Source organism: Schistocerca nitens, chromosome 3 (genome assembly GCF_023898315.1).
Source record: "Schistocerca nitens isolate TAMUIC-IGC-003100 chromosome 3, iqSchNite1.1, whole genome shotgun sequence".
NCBI lineage: Eukaryota > Metazoa > Arthropoda > Insecta > Orthoptera > Acrididae > Schistocerca > Schistocerca nitens.
The window spans coordinates 783,648,564-783,656,597 of NC_064616.1; positions in this window are offsets into that span (position 1 = coordinate 783,648,564).

An 8,034-nucleotide genomic window follows, 5' to 3' on the forward strand; every position below is an offset into this window, starting at 1 on the left:
AAGGGCAATTTCTCTTTGCTTGTCTGCTGTAATACTGTTCTGGGGCATCGGGAAGCAATATCTAACAGTAAATCAGTAAATTGCAAGACTACAGGTCCACCAACCCTGTGCCTTTGTTCCATTGTTGATAGATCTTGCTGTAACTGTTCACCATGCTCATCACTTATTTCAGTACAGTTTTCTGAAAAAAAAAATCTAAATGTAAGTGGAAGAAGTGCATTTTGAGTGACATCTTGAAACCTAAACAATGATACTTAGCCAGCTGGTTTTTCACCAGCTCAACAAATTACAGCTCTTCTCTTACCCAAGATCCCATGCACAACACTTTTAAAGGCTTCCTAAGCTTGTTTCTTATTGCCCTTAAGGACAAAGTCAAAGTTTTGGTCCATAATAGTTTTACAAATTAGAAGACTGGAAAAGGAAAGCCAAAGTTTTAAATTTTCCATTTAAGAAATTGTTCATCCAAGAGAACTGTACAAACATCCCACAGACTCCCTAGTCACGGGCATAGTCGTGGGCATCCCTGACATAGAGAAGCAAATGAAACAGTTGAAAAAAATAAGTCAACAGGTCCAGATGGAATACCAATTCCGCTGTACAGAGAGTACTCTGCTGTATTGACCCCTTAATTACCTTGTATTTATTGTGAATCTCTCACCCGGTGTAAAGCCCCAAGGGACTGGAAAAAAAGTGCAGGTGACTCTTGTATGTTAGAAAGCAAAAAGATGGACTCAGGAAATTACAGACCAATACCCTTAACATCAGCTTGCTGCAGAATTCTTGAACATATTCTCAGTTCGAATATAATAAATTCCCTCAAGACGGAAAAGATTCTGTCCATGAATCAGCATGGTTTTAGAAGGCATCACTCAAGCAAAACTCAGCTTTCCCTTTTCTCACAGGATATTCTGCAAACTTTCGATGAGGGGCAACAGCCAGATGAGCAGCAAAAACAAATCTGTAATGTTCAAATACAGTATTAGTAGTGTGCTGTTTGACACAGTCACATCGATTAAATATCTACGCATAAGGTTGCAAAGTGATATGAAATGGAACAAGTGCATAAGGATTATAGTAGGGAATGCAAATGGTTGACTTCTGCTTATTGAGAGAATTTTAGGGAAGTATGGTTCATCTGTAAAGGAGATCGCATATAGGACACTAGTGCAACACATTCTTGAGTACTGCACCAGGTTGGATTAAAGGAAGACATTAAAGTGATTCAGAGGTGGGCTGCTAGATTTGTTACCAGTAGGTTCAAACAACATACAAATATTAGGGAGATGCTTTGGGAACTCAAATAGAATCTCTGAAGGGAAGGCAACATTCTTTTTAAGGAGCACCATTGAGAAAATTTAGAGAATCTACATTTGAAGCTGATTGCAGAATGATTCCACTGTCACCAACATACATTTCTTGTAAGTACCATGTTGTTGTTGTTGTTGTTGTTGTTGTTGTTGTTGTCGTCGTTTTTTTCAGTCCTGAGACTGGTTTGATGCAGCTCTCCATGCTACTCTATCCTGTGCAAGCTTCTTCATCTCCCAGTACTTACTGCAACCTACATCCTTCTGAATCTGCTTAGTGTATTCATCTCTTGGTCTCCCTCTACGATTTTTACCATCCACGCTGCCCTCCAATACTAAATTGGTGATCCCTTGCTGCCTCAGAACATGTCCTACAAACCGAACCCTTCTTCTAGTCAAGTTGTGCCACAAACTCCTCTTCTCCCCAATTCTGTTCAGTACCTCCTCATTAGTTATGTGATCTACCCATCTAATCTTCAGCATTCTTCTGTAGCACCACATTTCGAAAGCTTCTATTCTCCTCTTGTCCAAACTATTTATCATCCATGTTTCACTTCCATACATGGCTACACTCCATACAAATACTTTCAGAAACGAATTCCTGACACTTAAATCTATACTGGATGTTAACAAATTTCTCTTCTTCAGAAATGCTTTCCTTGCCATTGCCAGTCTACATTTTATATCCTCTGTACTTCGACCATCATCAGTTATTTTGCTCCCCAAATAGCAAAACTCCTTTACTACTTTAAGTATCTCATTTCCTAATCTAATTTCCTCAGCATCACCCGACTTAATTCGACTACATTCCATTATCCTCGTTTTGCTTTTGTTGATGTTCATCTTATATCCTCCTTTCAAGACACTGTCCATTCCGTTCAACTGCTCTTCCAAGTCCTTTGCTGTCTCTGACAGAATTACAATGTCATTGGTGAACCTCAACATTTTTATTTCTTCTCCATGGACTTTAATACCTACTCTGAATTTTTCTTTTGTTTCCTTTACTGCTTGCTCAATATACAGATTGAGTAACATCGGGGACAGGCTACAACCCTGTCTCACTCCCTTCCCAACCGCTGCTTCCCTTTCATGCCCCTCGACTCATATAACTGCCATCTGGTTTCTGTACAAATTGTAAATAGCCTTTCGCTCTCTGTATTTTACCCCTGCCACCTTTAGAATTTGAAAGAGAGTACTCCAGTCAACATTGTCAAAAGCTTTCTCTAAGTCCACAAGTGCTAGAAATGTAGGTTTGCCTTTCCTTAATCTATTTTCTAGGATAAGTTGTAGGGTCAGTATTGCCTCACATGTTCCAACATTTCTGCAGAATCCAAACTGACCTTTGCCGAGGTCACCTTCTACCAGTTTTTCCATTCGTCTGTAAAGAATTCACGTTAGTATTTTGCAGCTGTGACTTATTAAACTGATTGTTCGGTAATTTTCACATCTGTCAACACCTGCTTTTTTTGGGATTGGAATTATTATATTCTTCTTGAAGTCTGAGGGTGTTTCGCCTGTCTCATACATCTTCCTCACCAGATGGTAGAGTTTTGTCAGGACTGGCTCTCCCAAGGCCGTCAGTAGTTCCAATGGAATGTTGTCTACTCCGGGGGCCTTGTTTCGAGTCAGGTCTTTCAGCGCTCTGTCAAACTCTTCACGCAGTATTGTATCTCCCATTTCATCTTCATCTACATCCTCTTCCATTTCCATAATATTTTCCTCAAGTACACCGCCCTTGTATAGACCCTCTATATACTCCTTCCACCTTTCTGCTTTCCCTTCTTTGGTTAGAATTGGGTTTCCAACTGAGCTCTTGATATTCATACAAGTGGCTCTCTTTTCTCCAAAGGTCTCTTTAATTTTCCTGTAGCCAGCATCTATCTTACCCCTAGTGAGATAAGCCTCTACATCTGTACTTTTGTCCTCTAGCCATCCCTGCTTAGCCATTTTTCACTTCCTGTCGATCTCATTTTTGAGACGTTTGTATTCCCTTTTGCCTGCTTCATTTACTGTGTTTATGTATTTTCTCCTTTCATCCAGTAAATTCAATATTTCTCCTGTTACCCAAGGATTTCTACTAGCCTTCATCTTTTTACCTACTTGATCCTCTGCTGCCTTCACTACTTCATCCCTCAGAGCTACCCATTCTTCTTCTACTGTATTTCTTTCCCCCATTCCTGTCAATTGTTCCCTTATGCTCTCCCTGAAACTCTGTACAACCTCTGGTTTAGTCAGTTTATCCAGGTCCCATCTCCTTAAACTCCCACCTTTTTGCAGTTTCTTCAGTTTTAATCTACACTTCATAACCAATAGATTGTGGTCAGAGTCCACATCTGCCCCTGAAAATGTCTTACAATTTAAAACCTGGTTCCTAAATCTCTGTCTTACCATTATATAATCTATCTGATACTTTCAAGTATCTCCAGGATTCTTCCATGTATACAACCTTCTTTTATGATTATTGAACCAAGTGTTAGCTATGATTAAGTTATGCTCTGTGCAAAATTCTACCAGGCGGCTTCCTCTTTCATTTCTCTCCCCCAATCCATATTCACCCACTATGTTTCCTTCTCTCCCTTTTCCTACTCTCGAATTCTAGTCACCCATGACTATTAAATCTTCGTCTCCCTTCACTACCTGAATAATTTCTTTTATCTCATCATACATTTCATCAATTTCTTCATCATCTGCAGAGCTAGTTGGCATATAAACTTGTACTACTGTAGTAGGCTTGGGCTTCATGTCTATCTTGGCCACAATAATGCGTTCACTGTGCTGTTGGTAGTAGCTTACCCGCACTCCTATTTTTTTATTCATTATTAAACCTACTCCTGCATTACCGCTATTTGATTTTGTATTTATAACCCTGTATTCACCTGACCAAACGTCTTGTTCCTCTGGCCACCGAACTTCACTAATTCCCACTATATCTAACTTCAACCTATCCATTTCCCTTTTTAAATTTTCTAACCTACCTGCCCGATTAAGGGATCTGACATTCCACGCTCCGATCTGTAGAACGCCAGTTTTCTTTCTCCTGATAACGACGTCCTCTTGAGTAGTCCCTGCCCGGAGATCTGAATGGGGGACTATTTTACCTCCGGAATATTTTACCCAAGAGGACGCCATCATCATTTAACCATACAGTAAATCTGCATGCCCTCGGGAAAAATTACGGCCGTAGTTTCTCCTTGCTTTCAGCCGTTCGCAGTAACAGCACAGCAAGGCCGTTTTGGTTAGTGTTGCAAGGCCAGACCAGTCAATCATCCATACTGTTGCCCCTGCAACTACTGAAAAGGCTGCTGCCCCTCTTCAGGAACCACACGTTTGTCTGGCCTCTCAACAGATACCCCTCCATTGTGGTTGCACCTACAGTACAGCCATCTGTATCACTGAGGCACACAAGCCTCCCCACCAACGGCAAGGTCCATGGTTCATGGGGGTAAGGGTAAGTACCATAAAGATAAGATAAACCAGGGCTTGTACAGAGGCATATAGATAGTCTTTCCTTCCCTCATCCTATTTGTAAGTGGAACAGCAAAGGAGATTAGTAGTGGTACAGGGTACCCACTGCCATACACCATGCAGTGGCTTGCAGAGTATGTATGTAGATGTAGAAGCAATGGAGTCAAAGGGTATTGAACTCAAGAGCTCTGCTGAAATGCAAAGAAACTGTTGGTCATCAGTCTGAACAGTAACATGAGTGTGTGGCAATGTTTCCCAGACTGTGTTCCATGATGAAGAAGTGGTTGACAAAAAACTATTATTACCATGAGGTTTCTTTTCCTTTGAGACTTTCTTTTTTAAATTTGTGATGATTTCTGTGTTATTAGTTATGATTTAAAACTGAAGTTATAACTGATTAAAACACATTTTTTTCTCATTCTTAATTTTTTTAAAATTTTATTGAGCTTTAAAAGAAACAAGATGTTCCATAGTAGTACCAGAATTCTCAAATTGTTCCATCAGAGGAATGTTTTGGAAAGCCCTGGACTATGGTTCTGCTCCATGGTGAACTGTGTAAGCCAATTAAAAAAGAAACCCTGGATATTCATTTTATAACCTTAATTCCTTTTCCGAAAATACTCAATTTGGAGTTATCTATCATATTTATAATTTTGATTTTGTATTGGTATACATGGGGGCACAACAAATAATTATGCATGTTGCTCATAAACATCATCCAACTTGTTCTCCCTGAAAAGTGAAATAAAATAATGTACTGTACAGAACTAACTTTGTGCTACAGATTAGTTAGTTGGCATATTTTTAATACTGCAGAACTGTTCAGAATTTCTGTCTTTGAGAATTCAATATGTTGTGAAGCAGAAAATAACAGCACTCAGAACCTCTGAATATGTTGGCATGGGATTAAAGAAAAACTGGATAAGTTCATGGGGATCTCTCCCACCATCAACAAGGCTTGTTGGAGATCTGTGACAAGCAACTAGCCCGCTGAGAAATGGCACTGCTTGTTCTTAAAATAACACTGCACATATGTCTCATGAGTTACATAATCTCCATGATGCAGCTCTTCCTGTTCATATTGTCACATACTATATATGATTACACAGGACTCACTATTGCATGTTTTTTCTAATAGCACCACAAACCATTAGATTTAGTGTTTATCAAATATGTTGATCAACAATTCAGACAGGTAGATTGTGAACATGACATTAGCATCTAAAACCATATCTGTATATGACTATAAAACACAGTAATGCATACACTTGTTGATCATTATAAAACACACTGAAGTGGGTCTCAACTGACACCACTAAATGCTGCTTCATACCATACCTGTGAGGTCATTCACTTGATTAGACAGGTCAACAATGAAAACCAGATAAAGTTGAATACAGCTATTTATTTTGTATTTTGGGCTGTGAAAAATGAATATGACATTCAAAACATGTCATTTCTCTCATTTATGAGAAACAAAAAATAACTCTGTTTTTATAATATATTAGTGTGGGACACTTCCTCACATTAAAATACCAATGAACATCTTATTTATTTCATTATATATAATTTTTTGATTTCATTATGTGTGTGTGCAACTTGCTTGTAGTGAAACTAAAAATATCTGTTTGTTCTTTCATTTTGAATTTGTGAGCAGATTCTGCTGAAAAGGCCATAATGTTGCATAAAAGCATAAAACAATCTGATCAGCTTGAAGTTAGCTTCTTTAGTTTCCCTGGTGAGCAGTATAATTGACAGGCACAGAATAGTGCTGTCCCATCTGTTACAAATACGGCAAAAATTATGCATAATGTACTTACAAAGTGCAATATTATGCACTATTCAGTTAATAGTAGATACAGAACTGTTGACACATAAAGAACAAATGCCATTTGGCATTTAAAACTATTTTTGAAGAAAATGTATCAAAATTCACAAGAATACCTACATCCAGATACTGGGTTTAACAATGTCTTGATAGCCATAGCTATAAAAACTTGAGCAGTCACAACATGTCACTTGCAGCACCTATAGTAGACTACTCCTTTAGTTTTGCAACAACAAATGAAGTAAGATTCAGTGCCAAACAGGAGAAAGTGGCAATTGAATATCACAGAAAACATAGGCAGTGCAGCCTTGTCCCCTAATTTTAGACCTCCATAGTTCAATAAGTATCTGCTGCCTCCAGATTCTCAAAGTGGCATGTTGCAATGGCCGATACTTATTGAATTATAGGGCTCTAAGGTTAGGGGCTGACACTGCATGGCCCATATTTCCTGCAATATTTGATTGCCAGGTTCTCTTAAGTGGCTTGTAAATCCAGCTTCCTTTTTTGTTACAAAACTAAGGAATGACTCTACTGTAGATGCTGCAGGTGGCATGTTTTGACAGCATACATTTATTGGATTATAGAGTACTTCAATAATTGCTGTACTCTCTGAGTCATTCTTGGATATAGCTCATTCCTAGCTTTTAAGTGAGTATGTTGGCACACCTGCCACCAGACAGCAGGAAGCAAATCTGAAAATGAAGTTATATGCAAGCTGGTCCAATTCTGCTACATCTGTGGTAATGTGAGTTTTCCCAGTCGGAAATGCCATATTACAACACTACTGATGACAGTCTATCACCGTTACTTTTGTGTGAAGTTAGGTGGTCAACACAAACTCGTGTTGCAAATTTTAATTGATGAAGGAATAAAACTGGATTTTCTAAGCCCTTTGCCATCACTATGGTCTGGAGTGTGCTGACCAGTTGTGGAGGTAACTGCTATTTTGCTTGCTGTTCTCGAAAGTCTATATTGAATGAAGAGGTTGAATATTACATACCCTAAAATGACTTCAACTATCTGCAAGTTCCACATGGGGATCATCTGTCTGTACTGAATCAAGTGGAGGATTACAATCTGAAGGCAGAAGTAGATGAATCCAAAATACAGGAAACATCTTATCAAGACCCTTACATCACATGATTCTGATTTCACAGCTGAATCAGTAAGTGAGACATACAGAATAACTTGAGGTGAACTAAGTGATTTAACCTAGACCAACCAAAACAGAGTTTCTACATTCTAAGCTGGAACAGTTGAATCTGCAAGAACCTCATGCTGATGTGTCAATTTACAGGGCACAGGAGAAAGATTTCATTCAGTATTTTAAAAATAAGAATAACCTAAATACCCAGTGTGACATTGTAGTAACATTTTCCGTCACACTTCAGAGTAGACAGAGAACTGTCTCATAGGCATGCCCGATGTGAACTGACT